The sequence below is a fragment of the Anolis carolinensis genome, chromosome 4 (assembly GCF_035594765.1).
Source record: "Anolis carolinensis isolate JA03-04 chromosome 4, rAnoCar3.1.pri, whole genome shotgun sequence".
In the NCBI taxonomy this organism is placed as follows: Eukaryota; Metazoa; Chordata; class Lepidosauria; order Squamata; family Dactyloidae; genus Anolis; species Anolis carolinensis.
This window is the reverse complement of record NC_085844.1, coordinates 105,044,565-105,066,896: the sequence shown is the minus strand read 5'-3', so window position 1 is coordinate 105,066,896 and position 22,332 is coordinate 105,044,565. Positions and strand designations below refer to the sequence as shown.

Here is a 22,332-nt window from a genome sequence, read left to right as displayed (position 1 = left end):
AGATGGATGGACGGTATCCTTGAAATGACTGGCTTGACCTTGAAGGAACTGGGGGCGGTGACGGCCGACAGGGAGCTCTGGCGTGGACTGGTCCATGAGGTCACAAAGAGTAAAAAACGACTAAACAACTGAGTAGCAGCAGCAATGAGTTATTTGTGCATGGGGTTATTATGTTTTAATATATTTAATGCTTTTAAATTGTATGTATATGTCAACTGTTTCTAGTGATTTTATGTTATGTTTTATTTGGTTTGTATAATGAGACATTGAATGTTTGCCTAGATGTATGTTGTATGCTGCTCTGAGTCCCCTGTGGGGTGAGAAGACTGGGATAGAAATGAAGTAAATAAATAAATAAGTTTCAGAAGAGAAACTTCTAACAATAGTTGGAAGTGACACTGGCGGGTGATCTCTTACAGGCAAAATGCTGGATGATGAGAACTCTAGAAGGCATTGCCTACAGGGAAAGGAGATGTAGAAATAAGACTGTGTCTAATGGTGCAACTGGACTAAAACCAGAAAGACATTTAGCTGCTGAGAGGTGAAAAGGAATCCTGAAACTATTAAACATATAACATAAATATGGGATGGGAAGCATGAATATGTTGAAGTAATAAATTCCAAACAAGAAATGGGATCAGTTAAATCATGTGTCCCACATTAAATCTGGAGCAATGTCAGTGTATATACATTTTTGTTTTTGTCATAAAAAATGATCAGAGGAAAAATACTAACTAGAACATTAATCTGAAGTGGGCCTGTAGCACATTAATAGAACACATTGGAAAACTGTCGAGTTCACAGTCTTGCATCTTTAAACAAGAATGAGAAAGTGTCCTGTCTAAAACCCTGGTAATTGGATGAACAAAGTGTGACCTTGCAGCTTGATGTACATACCAAACTTTCTTTTTTTTCTTTTTCCCCCTTCTTTTTCCTTTTTTTTTGGGGGGGGGGGGTTCTCTAGTCTTCAATGCTCTCTAAACCATGCTTTTCTGGTTAAAAATAAAAAAATTGTACCCCATGGAAACTTTCAGAAAAGGCAATTCATGAAAAATTGTTTATATTTAGAAAAATAGACCCTGGACCCATTTCAGTTGTTCACATACCTTCTAAACTAGAGAGCGGCTGCCAATCAGTGCTGACAATATTGTGTTAGACGTACAAATGATTTGACTTGATAGAAAGCAACTTTATAATAGCATTCCACAAAAACCCAGTATGTGATTTTTCTATAACTCTTTAAATTGTTTATTACTGAAAGTTGTAAAAATTGCTTTGGAGTACACTGTAGTTCTTATTGTTGATCTCTAGAGCAAGATATTACTAATGGTACACTGAATGCTGAGCTCAAATTGTTTGTTGTTATTGTTTTGAAACGATTATCCGTAGATTCAGAAAAAATAAAGCATGGTGTATCAGTAAGCGAAAATATACATAGCAATGGTATCATGTGCATCCGTAGAACTATTGTAAGAACAATGTTTGGGACTTTTGTTAGGATGTGTATATTTCACCATTGTTCCCAGGAAAATTTTAACAAGTGATTGTCAGCAACTCTGATAAATTATATGCCACACTTGGTCACATTTTATGATCTAATCATGTTCCTGTTGCTGCAAAGTCTCCAGGGACACATCAGAGTTCTCCTGAGCTGGATAATAAAATTAGTCACTGGAAATGAAGAAAATAAAAATAATACTTGCCATATTAAATGTTTTCTTAATTCAGTTGCAAAAGCAATAGATGCAGTGGCTGTTGCTTTTGTGACTAAATTAAGAAAACAGTATTCTTCTCAAGGTTGTTACATGAGAAATGGTGACTACAAGGAACATTTTCCTCACTGACACATCTTTTTAATATTACAGGCTTCATGCACAATAGAATGGGCACTGTCTAATATATTTTAGACACTTGCGCCAAGTTGCAGAAAATACCTGATACTAAATTAGGAATGAGTGAGAATTTTATTTCAATGTGTTTGATATGGATTCTCCAAATGTCTTCTTTTCTTGGATATTATGATCTTGAGCTCAATAAACTTAGGGGAAGGGGAACAATTTTTTGTCAGTTGTGTTCTCAAAGAAAGCAACAAGCAACCTGAGTGATTTTCTTCCTGATATTAGAAAGTGTTGGAAAACCACATAGTTTTGAAGACACTTTATAGTTCAAAACTTATTCCTTGCAAAAATTTCACATGACAAAATATGTTTTCTGTACATAAATGTTATTTCTGAGCACAAGCATGGCTTCCTGTGTAGAAAATACCACTTGATAACAAGTGGACAACAAGTTAATCATGAGCCTACAATGTGATGCGGCAGCGAAAAAAGCCAAAGGGATTCTGGTCTGCATAAATAGGGGTATAGCGTCTAGATCCAGGAATATCATGCTACCCCTCTATTCTGCCTTGGACAGGCCACACCTGGAATACTGTGTCCAATTCTGGGCACCGCAATTGAAGGGAAAGTTGACAAGCTGGAAAGTGTTCAGAGGAGGGCAACTAAAATGATCAAGGGTCTGGAGAACAAGCCCTATGAGGAGTGGATTAAAGAGCTGGGCATGTTTAGCCTGCAGAAGAGAAGGCTGAGAGGAGACATGATAGCCATGTACAAATATGTGAGGGGAAGTCATAGGGAGGAGGGAGCAAGCTTGTTTTCTGCTGCCCTGCAGTCTAGGACGTGGAGCAATGGCTTTAAACTACAGGAAAGGAGATTCCACCTGAACATCAGGATGAACATCCTCACTGTGAGAGCTGTTCGGCAGTGGAACTCTCTGCCCCGGATTGTGGTGGAGGCTCCTTCTTTGGAGGCTTTTAAGCAGAGGCTGGATGGCCATATGTTGGGGGTGCTTTGAATGAGATTTTCCTGCTTCTTGCAGGGGGTTGGACTGGATGGCCCGTGGGGTCTCTTCCAACTCTACGATTCTATGATTCTATGCAGAATAAGTCCAAAATATAAAACATTTACAGATATTCTTTCAAAGTTTAGATGCCATAATTGCACTTAGCCAGCTATACTTAGAGAAATAAAATGATACCAGAAGGAGGCACTTCAGGTGTCACCTATGCTTAGAAAGATTTGATGAGACAAATGCCATATCTAGAAATAGAAATGTAATAAAATAGATGTTACATAAATGAGGTAACATACACAGAGATATTTACAATAGTTACATAGTGCATAGATGAGACACAAACCAAGATATACTTTACTAGCCACACTTAGATTCCTTAGGACACAAATCATATACATATCCAACTCTGTTCAATGATTTGAAGATGCATACTTGACATACTTTAAAAGACATACATATAAAAATTAGATACATGAAGATAACACACATATAGAGATATTTCAAGGATTAGATGATACATTTAATACTCTTATACAGCCATACTTACAAAGAATGGAGGGTAAATGAATCCTGTTTACACCACTTTATTTGATGATATACCTATAAAGACATATGGACAAAGTTTAGATAAGTCACTTATAACATACATACAAAAGTATTTTTACAAACACTAAATGAAGCAATTACACAGATATTAAACCAGCCATATATATATATATAAAGCTTAAATGGTACCTAAAATTACACTAGCATTAATTACATGTAACAACCTTGAGAAGAATACTGTTTTTTTAATTCAGTCACAAAAGCAACAGCCATTGCATCTGTTGCTTTTGCAACTGAATTAAGAAAACATCTTGACGATGAGCAGGTGATGCACTGGTGATATACCTGAAATTATATAGATAATATATTAGATCAGACATAGATGACACATTGACTCTGAAATACTTAGAAGATATATGACTGAAACACTTACCAATGTATACATAGGGTTTGCTGAGGGAAGGAAACCTAAGAAGTAGTTTTGCCAGTACTTTCCTCTGAAATATAACACCCAGCAGCTGTTATTCCTCAGCTGTCTCCCATTCAAGACACTTCCCACTCATCATGATTTCATGGACCAACCCATGCCAGATCTCCCTGTTGACCATTTTAAAATTACTTTTTATTTCTGAATGCTTATACAGCCACATATCCATTCAAGAACTAACCAGGGCAGAAATTGTGGAGCTTCCAAGATCAGGTAGCTTCTAGCACCTTTAGAGTATTTAGGCCATGCATCTTAAAGAAACAAAACTTTTCTTCTGAAATGCATCCCTTTTGCAAACACCCCAAAGGGAATTCAAAAGACAAATGGAATAGATATCAGGAATGCTTTTTAAACTTGGGACAACAGGCACAGAATAGGTGAACTGAAAGGTGGAAGTTGCATCAGTCCCTAGCAGCCTGGATATTATCATTTAGAATTTCAACATGTTTTTAATTATTTTATGAATAATTTGAAGTGTTACATTTCTTTTTATCTTTTGTTATTTTGACTGATTTGATGCCAGTCTTTTAATAGTTTAATATTTCTGTTGATACTTTGGTGTAATCTTATTATATTGTCTTACTAACTATTCTATTTATAAAATCAAAGCAGTCTGAGTTATGGTTACAAAAAGCAGAAGAATCTTCAGAAACAAAAGGTCACATTTTAAATAGTGTTAACTTTTCTAATAAGTACATAGAAATAATAATTCTGTTAGTTGTTGTACTTTGAGGACTTTTGACTAAAAAGTTGAGATTATGGGCAGGGCCGTAGGCAGAAAAAAAAATTCGGGAGGAGTTTTGAAAATTTGGGGGAGGTTGAACCCCTAGCACCCCCCCCCCTGCTACAAACCTGTCAATATCTGCTTGAGATAGTGCCTGGAGGGACTCTTAATGTTTGCGTCTCATAGACTTAGCATGGGGATTTGGTTAACCAGTTTAAATTCATGAGTAAACCAGGTTTTTTAATAACCTGAAAAATTTCGGGGGTGGGGGAGTTTGAACCCCTAACCCCTCCCCTCGCTACAGGCCTGATCATGGGATTTCCCCTGCTTTGATACTGATGTTTGAATGTGTTAATAACAAATAGTTGAGAACCTGAAGAGCATACAGTTAGAGAAAGGCCGAGGTTAGTGCAGATTTACAATGTTGTGCTATTTGAGCATTAGACACACAAGGGTAACCAGATTTAGGAAAAGTACAGAAATTTAACTTTATCTCAAAGCAATACACCTCCCCCTTCTATAGATGATAAAGGTTGCCCTTTCCCTAATACATGGGCAAACAGATGGGTCTTTACTGCGATCCCCTTTGAGACCTCAAACTGTACTGAACACCTTTCAGAGTAAAACATTTATAGCAACAAAGGACATTTGTATTTATTTCCTTTCCCTGGACACTCCAAACTAAATTTATCTCAGAGAATAAGAATTCCAACCTGGAAAGGAAGATAGATCAAATCTTCCTTTCCAGGAGGGCATGGTGTAACTTAACTGTAGACTGCTGCATAATGTATTAGGACTGATAAAGACCTCCACAGCATTCCCTGAAATATATTTGCCATGGTTAAACTTAAAGCAAGGATAAAAGTAAAGTGACATTAGAGGCATTTGGGGTAAAAAAGTAGAGTAGCTAAAACTGCAATCTACCATGAGAATGCTAATCTACTCAACCCCAAATGTTATCAAATGACAGTCCCGTGTGCAAATTGCTAGTTATTCTCAACTAGAGAAGAACAAGGAACATCTAGTAATACAAGATGCTTAAGATTTTTTCTATGAACTGATTATCCCAGATTATATTGCAGTAGAGACTCATATAATCCAGTTCAAAGCAGATAATCTGGGATCAGATCCTGGGATACAGAGCAGTGTAGATCCAGCCTGAATTGCCCTTATGAGATTCAACAAAAAGACAAGATAGTATAGCTTGTGTTATGTGTCTCATGGTCTTCATTGCCATCAACATGGTAACAGTAATTACTAGGCATGTCCGATCGATGAAAAAAATGTTTCAATTCTCATTTCTAAAGTAGGGGGTGCTGGCACTTCGATATAGAAAGTATTTCTGATTTTTTCACCCAAAAATTTAGGATATTTCCAAAAATTAGTAATGATTCTAAATGTTTCGAAAATGGCGGACACGCATGCGCAATCGCCCAAAAAGAGGAACCGGGTTGTGGGGGGGGGGGACTTTTACAGGGCTCTCCAGCCCTCATTTCTTGAGCTATCCTCATCAAATTTGCAATGCCCTTGTAAGTTGTGCTAAGATACTTTGAAAACTAGAAATTCCCTTGCTATATTTGTAAGCAAGAAGGACACTGGAAATCAATGGTGTCTCTGGCTATGTAATCCCACAAGCCTCAACCCAATGCCTTTAATTAGAAATGGACCAGTGACCACCACACCAAGCAATGCCCTGGCAAGGAGTGCAAAGATACTTTGAAAACTAGAAATTCCCTTGCTAAGAGAAAGAACCAGCAACAAAACCCTAACCCTTTCTCCAAACCCCTCTGTGGGAACAGCCAGACTGGGCCCCTTCACCCTCTCTCTCCCTCAAGAGGCTTGCTTACTCTCAGTTTGCAGACCACCACCCTCTCTGCGCAAAGCCCAGCCCAGAATGGCTCGCCCGGGCTACACAACGGGCTTTTATGGCAATCTTCCACATGGACGCAGAGGACTCTACCCCCCACCTTTGCATCCATCGTGGAAGCTTCTGATTGGCCGGGGAGCGGCAGCCATGTTAGGCTGCGCTAAGCTCCCATTCAAGGTAGGTTGCAGAAACAATTTAAAAAAAAAATTAAAAAATATATATTTAAAAAAATTGGGGGGAAAAATTAACGAAACATTAAGAAACAATTAGAGAATGGGCCAACAATGGTTTGAATTACATTGCTGGTTGCACTGTGAGACAATGTCTCAGAATGCGTATCAAAAAACGAGAACAATCCGAAATAAATCCAATATACAATTCAAAACAATTTTTTGGACATGCCTAGTAATTACTGCTGAAATTATGATATATATGTATGCATGTTTGGATTTATTTATTTTATATTCCAGCTTTCTCCCAGCATGACATCCAGGGCAGTTTACCACACACAATAAGCGGAAAACCTGATGGTAAAAAGTTAAAACACAATTAAACAAGTTTTCATTTTAAAATTCCATAACATTTTAAAAGGTGAAATATCATTTTAAAACATAACAATAAAATTAAGAATGCTGCACGCAGAGAAAAAGTCATATCATAAAAGAAGTGCAACCAATTAATCATTAAATGTGTTTGAGTGGAAAGGTCTTTGCCTGGTGAGGAAAGCAAAGCAGGGAAGAGACAAACTTAGCTTCCTATTGAAGGAAAATTCACAGCCTGGGAGCATGCACCAAGGAAGCTCTCTCTCATCACCATTACCAGAATCTGTAATAACAGTGGTACCAAGAGAATGGACTCCCTTGAAATACTGGCAAGTTCATATAAGGAGACACAATATTTCAGCTAATCTTTACAGCAACCATATAAAGCCTTTTAGGTCATAACCATCATCTAGAATTGCTCCTGGAAACAATCCAGCCAACAGTGATATTTTTCAATTATATTTGTGATTGGTCCCAGTCAGCATTCTTATAACATAGGCTGCGTCCTTATCCTCTGTCTGTCTTTCAGCTGAGCAGGAGCATACTCATCTTGTCTGGAAGAGCTCCTTGCTCAACAAACAAGGTAGCCAGTTCTGCCAAAGTCCTGCAGGTTGTACTGTAAAAACAAAAGCTTTTATTTAGCCCCAAATGTATGAAGTATTGCACACCAAGACAGTGTCGAGCGATTAATGTTTTGGATTAGGACTAAGGAAGTGTTGATTCAAATCCTTGCCCAACAATTGAACTCACTGGGTGTAACCTTGGGTCACTTGCTTCCTCTCCACTGTATCTGCCCTCCTTATAGTGTAATTATGAGGATTAGATGAGGGAACTTGAATACCTTGAAGTTGGATTCTACACATAACAAATAAAAACAAATGCAACCATCTGGCAATCTACCAGCCACAATGAACATTTTCTTTATTTTTCTCTCTCTTCCCCTTCCCATTATTTCCTCATTCCTCAGTAATAGAAGTCAGATTTCTGTTTTGCTTGAAATTCAAACAAAAGGACCATTGATGATTGGTCTTTCCTTTCAGAGGAAAAATAAAAGAAGAAAAATAACAAATAATCTTTTCTCTGGTGAGGAAATATGTATGTCTCTGTAGAGGAAAGCAATTTCCCCACTAATATCCATGACTATTGTAGGACCATACCTACTACCAAGAGAGGAGTATCAAAGTAGGTGCTATGTAACTATACATCCCGGTCTCACTTTATATAGGATGTAAATATTCATGAAGAAGTTCTATTCTTTCCCATTTCTTGTTCAGCCATGCATATTGTTCTTTACACAAGAGAATCATTTTTGAATATTAATTCACTCTTTGTGATGAAAACAGGGAACATTTAATGCATAATTCATACAAAATATAGGATTTTTGGCTGCATCTTAAAAGGAATACAGTTATTATTGTCTTCTCCCTGCTCTACCCAAAAGCTCTAACATTTTCCCCCCTCTAAATCACCAATATATTTTATTCATAGCCCAGAAAGTTTCTATTAAAACATGTGAATACCCCCAAGATCTTCCTTGATCCCCTGAATGACTCTAAACCTGCGGTGAGGTTTATTACTGTCATGTATAGCATTATGGAGTTGACTCATAAATACTCTTGCTGAATTCGCTACACGACAGGAAAAATTGAGATGTCCAATTACAGAAGCATAGCTTTTCTCTGCAGGAAAAGGCTAGAAATTCTCTCCTTCATACCCTGCAATTTTTCCATGGGCAGTCCACAAGTCAATTAACTATTAGTTTCAATTCGTAAAAATACGCGTGATATGTGGGACCTTCATTTTTTATCCTGAGCAAGAGGAACTCCCAGCTCTTGTGCCAAGGAACAAAATTCAGATAGAATTGTAACTACTAAATCAAGAAAGGCTCTGAACTTCTCAAATGCTTCACATGATGCCAAGCATCCTATAAGAATAGCCCAATCCATATAATATTTGCCCCTGATATGAGAAAAAAGTACAAAATCATAAAAGGTAAAATGTCACATTTTGTCAATTCAGCCCTTATACATTGCCTGTGAACCTCCCACACTTCAGCATAAAATGATGTGTATCTCAAAGTACAAAGCTCAGCAGGAATGGTGTCATTAATTGACCCACATAGCTCATTAAATGTCTACTCCCTTTAATGAGAAGAGACTTCCTTTATAAAATGCATGCCCAAGTGTTTTTCACCTTTTGGACAGCTCAATGATTAACAATGCTGTAGTCAACCAGAATGTTCTTCAATACTGGTTTGAAAAAGAATAATTTCTGATTCTGCCTTTTCCAGAAGAGTCCTACCCTGGATCATTTCTGTCAAAGTAAAGCATTGAATAGAACTGAGCCAATAGGTATCTATTTTGAATTGGCCATAGGCTGGCAGAAGATGTATTTCTATTTTCTGGTTTGTTTAAAGAAAAAGCTTTATGAAAAACTGAGACTTGACTAGAAATATTTATGAAATTCAAAGCCCCAAAGAATGGCTAATGTTAATAAGGTGAAGAAAGAAAAAAACAAAGCTTAATAAAGAGAAATAATTTGGAAGAGGAAAACAAATTAAAGACTTTTGTGTTGTTTGCCTACAGAAAATAATTGTGATCTTTTAGTAGAAACATGTAATATTCTTTATTGAGGGTTGTGGGTGTCTTTTGTACCTTTTGCAAAAACATAATAACCATTTCATATTTAGCACACATTTAATTCATTTAATTTTCTCCATTAAAGACACATAGAAGGTATGGAGGTATTGCATTGCCTATTGGGAAAGGAGAAATTATATTAATTGACATTGTTTGCAGCTTCCAAAAATAATAGCATATATTCAGGGTTTTGGTGGTTTTTATTTTATTTTGTTTAGAAAAAAAATGGAATCTAACAGGTGATGCATACTGTACTTCTTACAAAATACAAAGGGGAACATACATGTTTTACAGCAGCAGCTGTTTTAAAATAAAAATATTTATGTTGACTCTAACTGATTGCTTTCTTTAGTTGATGATGCCATTTTTTCTGATAAAATTTCACTTGTTTAATATCTAATGATAGAGAGTGAGTGAAATTGTGAATATAGAGCTGGGATTTGGAAACCAAGGTTCACCATTGAAAACCAATGGTGGCTGTGAACAAGATGCTGAGGACAGTTGGGAAGTTATAGTAACAAGTCCATTTTCTCAAGATATGCAAGAGCTGGATATTTAAACTTGGTTAATGTTTGACCAAAGAATCAAAAGACTAAACATATTGGAAATATGTATGTGGAAATATGTGTGATTTCAGCATGTGATAAATCAGTCTTGCTTCGTTGATTCTCTTCTCCTCATCATGTTGCATGGAACAGAAAGCTTTGACTACAAAGTCTTGGCCTGATGAGATTACTCAGGTTGTATCCACATTGCAGAATTATAGCAATCTGACACCACATTAACTGCCGAGGCTCAATACCATGGAATTCTGGGATTTGTAGTTGTGAGACATTAATCCTTTTCATTCTGAGAGCTCTGGTACCACAATAAACTATAAATCACATAATCCCATAATATGATCTACACTGCCCTATTTCCTAGGATCTGACCCCAGATTATTTGCTTTGAACTGGATTATATGAGTGTAAACTGCCAGATAATCTGGAATAATCATATAATCTGGGATGAGATCCTGGGATATAAGGCAGTGTCTTTGTGTCATTTGTATTTCCTTTGAGAGACATAATTTATTCAAATTTATATATTCCGTGTGTGTGTGTGTGTGTGTGTGTGTGTTCTTGCAGTGTTTTCATTTCTGCTAGTTTTTTTTCTTTTCTTCCAGGCTCAAGCAGAAGTTATAATTGAAGTTATTGGTTTCATTTCTATCCAGTTCTTGGTACATGTTATGAGAAACAACTCATCCTTCGCTGACAACTTTTCATGAAAAGAACTTTTCATGAATCATTGAAAATGTTACAGTCCTTTACAGTAATAGGGTAGGCAAGCCAAGATTTTGAAGCTGCACAATTACCTGAAACCGAAGGGCATGCACAATGTTTGATAATATTTTTGGAAAACACAGAAGCACAAATCTGATTGATAGTTTTAAGTCAAGTAGTCCCATGTAATCAGTGGGATTAACATAAGTGTTGACTTATCTTTCAGTATTTAATTCAGTTGGTCTGCTCTGTCATTAGAAACAGCAAGTGAATTTTAGCTAGAGCAATCAAAATAATTTCTTTAAGTTGTATTGGACTAACTCATCTTTATGAGAAGAAAATACACAATTTGCACATTTGTCATTGTGCATTAGTTAATTGAATGTCTAAAACAAAAATATGTTCTAAATCTGATGGACTATTTTTGACTATATGCTTCTGTAACAAAGAAAATAAGCACAAACCAAGTCAATTAGACTGTGCCAAATGTATGGAATGAGAGCTTAAGGGTGAATACTAAGTCTACATTGGTATGAGTTATATATACTGCTACTGTTTTTATTTAGCAGGAACAGGCATCATTAATTCTCTTCCATCCCAATTTTTCTGCTCCTTTTAAAACATCCCGATTGTTTTTTACTCCTCATACTAACACTCCACCTTGGTTCCCACCTTAGTTCAATTGCTGCCATCTGAGAATAAAGTGCAAAAGTGTTTTGCTCTCAATTAACTCAGGAGTAAGGATGCAATTATTTACTACATATCTTATCAAAGGAAGCAATAAGTAATTTTAGCACCTTTCTTCCTACTACAGTCATAAAGTCATATAATTTTTCAAGTCTATTTGCAATTGGGAGCTTATAATGTATAAAATCTGCACAAAATTGCTTTGCAATGGAAGCAGCATTATTTAAGTGTCCCAATATTTAAGTGCAGAAAATAATATTTATGTGTGCAATTTTTTCTGTGCTGAAGCTGCAGCATTTTCTGTGGAAGAAACCACTTTTTCTGCATTGAAAATAATATTATTATTGTGTGCAGAAAATGCTGTTTTCCATACAAAACAATCACATTTAATTTTGCATAGACTTCATCCCAATGTGTGAAATTCATGTCAATACAAGATTTTTTCAGTGTTTTTTCATAAATGAAAAACAATTTTGAGCATTTTAAAAATACCTTAGAATATTTTTCCATTCCTAGTGAGGAAGGAGGAGAAGGTTCTTTCCCTATAAACTCAAGTAAACCAAACTGATGGCCCTCCAGACTTGTGTATTCTTAATCTTTAATAACATTGACCATCTTGACCAAAGCAAATAATCAAAACTCATTTATTACAGCAAGCAGAAAGATTGTGTTTTTCTTGTCTGAGAAGAAGAGTATATCTTTTGGTTAAAACATCATTTACTGTACATACTTATGTTTCAGTAACCTCATATATAACTTAAGGACAGGTTTTGAGGCTATGACTCATGAATAAGTTGGCCATTCAGTGGAGAAGGGAAAGTACCAATGCCACTGCAGGGGGCAGTTGCATTCAAAATTCCAAAAGTAGGACTATGGTGGAGAAGGAAGAAGGAATCAGTGCAACTTTTAGGAAAATTTTTTGCCACTCACCACTCTATTGAGAGAAGGAATGTTTCCTTTTTAAAAATAAGAGTTAAGGTACAGTACTCACATTGACTCATGAATACATCAGCCTGGAATTTCTGGGTCAATTTATTTACTACAATTTCTAGACTTCTATAGGACTAAATTGTCTAATGCCTTTCTTAAGAATGCAATCTTCTTACATCCATACATTAAATGAAGAAGAAACTTCTGCATAGAAAATATGGTTAAAGGAAATTGGGGTGTCTTGCCATGCTTTTGTGGCAATGTTGGGGGACTCGCTGCTGTGTCTTTCTATAAAACCTGAAACATCTACTCACTATTACATGTCTTATGGGGAGCTGCCCTTGAGCATAGTTTATGAAATTCAGTTAATCCAAAACATATTCACTAGTATTTTAAACAAAGACCAGAGCATTCAATTTTATACAATTCTAATGGGCTATGCATTTGTTTCCAGATCCATTTCAAGCTATTTGTCATGACTACTGAACCTTTTAATGGAATATTAATAATATTGGCTTATGCACATTTTGGTAAATCAAACATTATACTTATTTCTGTGTATATTTGCCCAGCTGATTTAAAATGGTACCTGTTTTCCCTTATCAGCTCTAGTTTTTAAGATACAGAATATATGCCATATACCAGTCTTCCTTAAAAAAATGATACTCATAGCTAGGAAACTAGAGCTGATGTGGTCTATCTAATGCAAAAACCAAGACACAAAGAAAAAATGGGGGAGGGGGGAGGCTGTGGGATCTAGCAGGCTTCATTTACCCTTAGATCTCCAGTCACCCATGTATTCCAGCAGATTTGTCTCTTCCAAATTAAACAGTAAATTACCACCATCATTTAATAGTGGCCAATGGAAGCATGGTTATAGCCCTGATCTGATTTTTTTGTAAATGAAAGCATAATCCACCAATGCATTAAAAGGGTATTAAACCCGATACCTAATACTTAGCACAGACCAATATGCTGTGTATGTGACTGTAAGACCAAAAAGTGTCCCTTTCCATAGAAGATATAATTTCACTAAAGCTAACAGGACAAAGTTTGCTTTGTCTCTCTGGTCAATTGAGGACATGCCAACATAACACCAGACCAGATAGCACATCAACTAATTCAGAATGGGAAACCAACTGCAGCAGAGTAAAGATGAAAATCAACAGGGTGCCAGAACGTGAAACCCACCAGTTGTCATCTCCTCTAAACCTGAAAGAACTCAGAGAAGCTATTAAGTGATGTAAAACTGGTAAAGCACCTGGCCTAGATGACTTAATGATGGAGCAAATCAAACACTTGGGCCTCAAAGCTGAAAACTGGCTTTTGAAATTCTACAATCAATACTTGGCACACAAACAGATTCCCAAATATGGAGGCAAACTAAGATCATTGCCATTTTAAAACCTGGTAAAGATGTCTCAAATGCTAGGAACTATCGACCAATCTCTCTCTTATGTCATTTATATAAAGCATATGAGAGGATGCTATTAAATCGATTAGGACCTGTCATTGAACCCAAGCTTATTGCACAACAAGCAGGTTTCAGACCAAGGAAAAACTGAACAGCTCAAATTCTTAATCTGACTGAGCATATCGAGGAAGACTATGAGAAAGGCTTCATCACAGGAACAATTTTTGTGGACCTTACGGCAGCTTATGACATGGTGCAACATTGAAAAATGCTGCATAAAGTCTACCATATTACCTGGGACCATGATTTTATAAAAGCTGTCCAGACCCTCCTAAAAAACTGAAGCTTCTATGAGTAGTTTCAGAGAAGGAAAAATAGATGGAGGTGGCAAAAGAATGATTTACCCCAAGGCAGTGTTCTTGCACCAAACTTGTTTAACACCTTTACAATCAGCCACAGCCACCACTCACAAAAAGTTTTATGTATGCTGATGACCTTGGCCTAACAACACAAGCAAAAGACTTTGAAACAGTTGAAAACCAATTTACTCATGCCTTGAAAGATCTCTCCAGCTACTACAAAGATAACCTCCTGAAGCCTAACCCTGGCAAGACACAAGTGTGTGCTTTCCACCTACATAACCATGAAGTCAACAGGAAACTCAAAGTTACCTGGGAAAGCCAAGAGCTTGAACATTGTTTCCATCCTTAATATCTTGGTGTCACCTTGGCTCAAACACTAACATTTAGAAAAAACTGTATGAATACTAAGCATAAAGTTGCTGCATGCAATAACATCCTGCAGAAACTTACTGGCAGTGCATAGGGTGCAGACACAAAATTATTAAGAACATCAGCCCTGGCCTTGTGTTACTCAACTGCTGAGTATGACTGTCCTGTCTGGCACAAGTCTGTCCATACGAAGCAGACAAACATAGCACTGAATGAAACATGCAGAATAATCACAAAATGCTTTAAACCTACACCTGTTGTTAAACTCTATGAGCTTGTTGGCATTGCCCCCTCCCCCCCTCCAATTTGCAATGGGAAATTGCTGCTAACTATGAGAGAAATAAAATTGAACACTGTGAAAGCCATCCACTGCGTGGCTACCAGCCTCCTCCCAGTAGACTCTAATCAAGGAAAATCTTCATGAGAACCACCACTCCTCTTAATGTTTCTCCAGCAACAGAAGGAATATCCCTCTTGGCAGATAAACCAGGCAATCCCAACTGGATGTCACCCCATGAGGGTCTGCCTCCAAGGGCAAACCAAGAATGGGCAACTTGGAAGTCCCTGAACAGACTCAGAAGCAGAGTGGACAGATCAAAAGACAACCTGGCACAACAGCACCACCCGGAGAAATCCTTCACCTTCTGTGACTGTGGAGCAGAACAAACAACTCACATATGTTTGCTTGCCCACAATGTCCTGCCTCATCTACAGAAGAAGGGTTGTTTAAAGCTACAGACAATGCGGTCGCTGTTGCCCACTTTTGATCTAAAACTATTTAACTGCTTGTGATCCCTTTATTTTATCAGTTTTAAACTTAATCATTATGCAATGCTTTTGATATGAAATAAATCATCTCTTCCAATCTTCACTTGTTGTTTGATTCTATAGCTTTGCTGTCTTGAATTTTATGAGGTTTTTAAAAAAGTGAATATGATTAATTAATTTTATTATATATTGTGATGTGCTGTTTTGCTGGTTTTGTTAGTTTTAATGTATACAAAAACAAGGTGTAAATGAAAGAAAGATTGCCAAATCTCTAACAAATAGAATTTACAAGTACCTACTACATGAATCACACTGGTTCACTTGACACTATGAGATCCTGAGCATATTTCTCTTTGAAAGCTACAATTCTTCTAGTGATACAACCTTGAACATCACAACCATCCAGCTATATTTTATACAGAAATGTTTCAGTTCTATCCATTGTTTGACCTATCACATATTTGTCTAATTTATTTCAACCCATACATTAGGTACATGATGCTTGAACTATAAATGAATGACTCACTTATGGAATGAATCATAAATGAAAGCATTCCTATAAGCAGTGCTGGAAGGTGGAGGAACAGCAGCATCCTAAATGTGAAAGATGTTATGAACTTCCATTGCTACCATAGAAAGTGAGAAGCTTTCACAACATCTTCTAGTTGTTTTCTTCATGCTGTTAAAATTATTCCATCATGTTTTTGTCATTTTATTTTCAACCCACACATAAATGTGCACATGCTTTCATCATAGTTTTCAATAAGTACACATTTTAAAGCATATATTTCTTGTGCACATTTTCCGCTCTACATGTTTTAAACTAAGTACTTTTTAAGTGAACAAATGATTTTATGCTCTAAATATATATTAAAATATTTATTTATTTATTACTTCTGTATATTGCTTCAAATGTATATCTTATTGTATGAAGTTTGGGCTGACCCTTATGGCAAACTCCAGAAAAGTATTGGTTTTTGACTAATAATTTCATTGTTGTTTATGTTTAGGCTTAGAAAGTATAACATTTTGGAAATTCACACTGAAACATGAGCTGAAATATTAACAATACCTGAAAGGAAATGATAATGACTTCAAGAAAATTAAAGGGCATTATGAGGAAAATTAAGCATATTTAAGTTTCAGTGTATAAAGGAATGAGCAAAGAGGGGAGGCTAATTATAACTGATTTTCTTTTAAAATGGTAGCTGCCACCAACCTAAAATGTCTTTAAGATTTTTGTTGTTAAATGTGTCTGAGGCAAACTTCTCCCATTTCCTGCCCACGCTATTTCTACCCCTGGCTCCCAAACTGATGTTCACTATGAGGCTTTTCTGTGGTATTTTATTGTTGTATTGCTGGAACTTTTATAAAGTCTTCTTGATGGAAATATACACTGTGGAGGCTCTTGAAAGTTGAAAATAGAATAAAAATTTATTTTCTTAAAAACAAGCAAATGATTACTTCAGAGAAGTTCATAAGCGTAAATGGTTACAGAGGATCTTCAGCTTAACTTATTTGTATGTTTCAGATTACTTCACTTAGTTTCAAACAGTTCCAACCAACCAATCTATCTATTGATCACAAAAACGCTCGCTCTATTTGCTGAGAATAGACACGAGTTCCCCTGGGTTGTTAATTAACTCTAACCTAGAATCCTATTAACCAGCCCAATAGTGAGAGTCAATCCCTTGAGTTATCTTCCCCTCAAGAGATCCAAACTGCCTGACCTAGCCTGTCAGTTTCCACAGCTTTCTGTTCTCTCTCACACACACACTCCCAACTCCAAAACCGAACTGCTCTCGTCAAACCCTAAAACCGAACTCCCTTCTTCAAACCCTCCAAACAGAACTGCCTGGAGCTCTTTTTTTTCCTCTGCACTCTAAGACTTGGCTCCTCCCATCTGCTCTGGTTGGCCAATCCTAGGAGTCTCTCTCTAAGCTCCCCCCCTTTCTAACCACACTCAAGATGGCTGCCTGGCATTCCTCAACAAAATGGATGCCTGCGTCACTCACTGTTACCAAGGCTTCATTCCCGGCCTAATAGATAAGGTTCACTACACAGTTACTTCAATGGGGATGATATAGTGGTATCTAAAATTGCTTAATTGCTGAGCTAGCATTGGCACACTCCCATCTCCACGGAGTGGCCCCTAACTTATCCATGGGTCATATCAAGATCCATAAATTTGACCCCAAAACCTGCTCTTTGACTTATACATGAGGTCTCTTTATACATGACTGCATGCAGTATATTTAATTGCATTGTTCTTTTATGTAAGTTCCCAATTTTATTACAAGGCTCTGTTTTTTAAGACATACTTAACATGCATGTCAAAAAAGATGTGTGAGATTAACAAACAGAAAAAAACGCCCTTTTTCTGAACGTGATGGCATTCCACTTAAACACCCTGCGGCGAGATTCAGAAAGAAGCTTATGTGATATGCAAAGATTAAAGTCTCTGAGGACTACATGGGGGAGGGGGACAAATATTACCATATTTTTATTCCAGAAGTCTTTTGGAGAGGAAAGCTCAAGTGCTAATTAGCTCTTGCATGTATTCCGTATTTCCTAACACTTTAGTAACAGTGTGTTTAAGATTAAGCCCTTGTCACTTTGAATGATTGTCCTTAGGAAATGTAGCCTCATCTGCATGAAGCACTCTTCATGTTTGGGGACTCTGTATTTAACTTGCATACAACTTAGAACAAGCCATTTTTGGTATGAGAGAATTGGCCATTTGCAAGGACGTTGCCCAGGGGACGCCCAGATGTTTTGATGTTTTTACCATCCTTGTGGGAGGCTTCTCTCATGTCCCTGCATGGAACTGGAGATGATAGAGGGAGCTCATCCGTGCTCTCCCCAGGTTGGATTCAAACCGGCAACCTTCAGGTCAGCAACCCAACCTTCAAATCATAAGTCCTGCTGGCACATGGATTTAACCCACTGCCCACTGGGGGCTCCAAGTCACTCTTGACACACAAAACAACTTAGAACAGAAGGAACCCAACAGGATGACAACAGAGTATAAATGATATTGATATTGATATGTAAACCTTCATATCTCAATCCTTTTGAAACCTGAGGCATAGCTTGAGACACAGATTTTAAACTTAAGCCCCCTCCCCCCCAAAAAAGGTGGGCAGGGCAATGAACCTCTTCATTTTTGATTATTGATTCTCATGATTAAAAACAAAAAAGTAATATTGACCTTGTGATTAATGTAAGATGAATGACATTACCAGCTCTTAAGTTTCCACATGTAAGTGTAATGGGGAGGCAGAACGTGAAACAGGACTGCTGACAATGTAAGAGGGGTGGATTTTACTCTTAAATGGATGGTCACCCATGCTTTTCCCTCTCAACGTGATCAAGTCGTTATTTACTGTCCACAGACATGGTATGGCTGGTGCAGTGTGTAAGTGCAGTATTATTTTTCCCTGTGGTATGTCTGAATCCTAAATGTATGTTTAATTAGTGATGACAACTACAGTAGAGTCTCACTTATCCAACACTCGCTTATCCAACATTCTGGATTATCCAACACATTTTTGTAGTCAATGTTTTCAAAACATCATGATATTTTGGTGCTAAATTCGTAAATACAGTAATTACTACATAGTATTAATGTCAAATTTGTCAAATTTCTGTCAAATTTGTTGTATAACATGATGTTTTGGTGCTTAATTTGTAAAATCATAACCTATTTTGATGTTTAATAGGCTTTTTCTTAATCTCTCCTTATTATCCAACATATTTGCTTATCCAATGTTCTGCCGGCCCCTTTATGTTGGATAAGTGAGACTCTACTGTATTTCATTGTCTCATAGGAAAAGGGTTTTGCCTCTATGTATATAAGAAGATCTAACCTTGATTTCTGCAAGCTTCCTCCAATGATATAATTCATTTGGTCATACAATATTTGAGTAGCATTTTCTTAAGATTTATTCTCATGTTATTTAGTAATATGATCTCTACACATGTGTCAATTTTTTCAGTACTTTATATGAGATTCAAGCAGGACAAGTGATGCTATCTCTCCCTACACCAGCTTTGCCTCATAAGGAGATAACAACAGTTGGCCCTCCACATTTGCAGGTTGCATTTTTGTGGATTTGCTTGTTCTCAGATTTGATTAATATGTTCTCTCTAAGAATCTCTAAATCCTCCAGCACAGCCCTGAAGATTCTCAAAGAGGTGTTCTCTCGGGGGGGGGGGGGTTCTTTCCTATGGTTTTTCCACTTTCTCAGAGTTCCTGCTCCATTTACTTTAGCTGAGTGGTAAAGAACTGCACTGCAATGGCACCCAAATTATGCAATTATCAAGTCAGCAGCTTCTACCATATATCAATCTTTTTATGCATTCCCCACCTTTTTGCCAGGATTGAGACTAGTGATTATTTTGAAAGATTATGGAAATGTATGTGTCTACTCATGCTTTGCATCAGATTCACTGACCCTTCAGTCACTCAACATGCTATGCGGATGCTTTTCACACAGCAATGCCACAATTATATTTATTGTGTTACATACATTATTTAGACACTGCTCAGTGCACACACTATTATTGCATGTATTATTTAGGCATGCACCTCAGCTTCCGTTGCCACAATTCATTTTCCTGTGTTATCTACCTGCTTGGCAAGCTCCATGTAGAATACTCGTACAATTGAAAAGTCAGATGTTGTTCATTTAGTTGTAAAGCCATTTTTCGAAGTTTTCTTTACATTTCAGTGAAAAGTTTTGGGATTTTTCGCCTATTGGAAAAGTTCAAGTGTGGTTCAGTACCAGCAGTTTCAAAGAAAATGGGGGTAATTCTGTCCACTCTTCCTTTTCCCAGTTTCCATTAAAAATGAGTTTGTCTGCAGTCAGGACATGGTGAGAGGCAATTTTTGTTTATTTAGTGCTGACATTGCCCTGATTTTAATCATCCAATTGCTTCCAGCTAGAAGAGCATATGGATCTAAATCTGTTTTATATGTTTTGTATCACAAAATTGAAGAGCTTTCCTTATGCAGGTCCTAGCAATGCATAGCATCATAAATATTAATGTACAAATTTGTGAGATAGTCATTCTCTCTTTACTTGTTTGGGAAATGTTTTGTCCTAGCAAGGACTTTGGGGAAAAATAACCTCTACTGTACTGGATGAAAAGAGTGGTTGAAAATATCCTGGAGCAAGCTTTCAATGATAGTGCTCTTTGGCTTCACAAACTTCTTCAATTATGGAGTAGAAATTGTAGTGAATTTGAAGAGAACATGATGCTATGTGGTCTGTTCCTTTTTATCTACCTGGGAAAGTGTAGTGGCATAATAGTGAAACTTTTCTTCTTTATATGTTCAGAAATTCAACTTTTCCATTTTCCTTGTTTTCTTTATCCATCCTACTTGCATTTATTTACTGTTTTCCTTGCTGGGAGGGGGACCTATTATCATGATCTCTCTATGTGTGCTTTCAAGCTACCTATTGACTTATGCAATTCTATGAATTACATAAGATTTCCTTAGGCTAGGAATATTCAGAGATGCTTTTTCAAGTTCCTTCATCTGAAATATAGTATGCAGCATCTGGTATTCATTGGTGCTCTCCCATCCTAGTACTAGCCAATACCCATATCTGACCCTGCTTATCTTCCAAAGGCAGATGGGATCTAGTTTGTTGTTTTTATTGGATGCCTTCAAATATTTTCTTATAGCAATCCTAAGGTGATCCTATCACAGTGGTTTCTTGGCATGATTGGTCAGAGAAAGTTTGCCTTTGTCTTCCTCTCAGGCTCACAGAGTTTGATTTTCCCAAGGTCACTTGGTTTTTATGGTTATTTGGTTTGCATGGTTGAATGACAAATTTGAACCTTTTTCTACCTCTGGGAACAGGTGTCCTAAAAATATTTAGACCCTATATACTCATGTGTAAGTTCAGAAATCTTATTCAAAAAATCAGTGCCCAAAATGTGGGCCAATTTGCCCATGGGTTGAGTATTATACCTTAAAGGAACCATCACTTTCTCTGAGTGGAAAAGTCAAGAGCTTAATCTATTACAGGAGAACACAAAAGAAGCACCAGCTCCCTCTAATCTCTCCACTATGGGACAACTTCAGGCCTTTTTGAATGCCTAGCTGGGAAATGGAGGCCTTGGGCAGCCTGAGTCTTTCCTCTCTTCACAGAATGACTCTTGACATATCCACAGATCATACCAAAACTTCTAATGTTGGCCCCAAAACCGGCTCTTGGCTTATACACGAGGTCAAACTATACACAAGTATATGTGGTAGTACCCTGTAAATCAGCATTGATCTCATCCATAGTTTTCCACTTTCTAACCCAAAGATCATTCTCACTAGTCTGTATCAAAATGAGAAGGGGTGTGTGCATTTTGAAATGTATTTTATTCCTGCATGAGCAATGAAAATATTTTGATGCAAATTTTGTAAATATTTGTACAATGTCTTCATTTTTTTCTCATGTGTCTTTTTGAATTTTCTTTGAAATAATGCATCAGCAGTCAATGTTTGTTTGTGTCGGTGTGGGTGCGGGCATGTGTGCATGGTTTGAACATTACACCATGATTTTGGAGACTGGAGTTTGAATTCATACTCCACTACAAAAACCCACTGGTAACCATGGACAAATTACATTCTCTCAGGCTCAGAGATAGGGAAAGGTAAACCCTCTCTGGGAGAAGAAGGTTCAAATTTTCCATTCAGCCATGCAAACCAAATGACCATAGAAACCAAGTCTTGACAAGAAAATTCCACAATAGTTTCACTTTAGAGTCACCATTAATTGGAAATGATGTCAAACAGCAAGTACAATATTAACATGGCGTGTGTGGTTTAGAAGACATGCTAACCATGCACTTTTGATTTGGAAATATTGTAGGGAA

General features: G+C 37.0%; 1 protein-coding gene across 2 annotated transcripts in view; it reads left to right on the top strand.

Moving 5' to 3' along the window:
- cdh18 (cadherin 18) overlaps positions 1 to 22,332 on the top strand; it is an 854,880-nt gene that overhangs the window by 232,713 nt on the left and 599,835 nt on the right. The gene's annotated exons all lie outside the window — the stretch shown is intronic.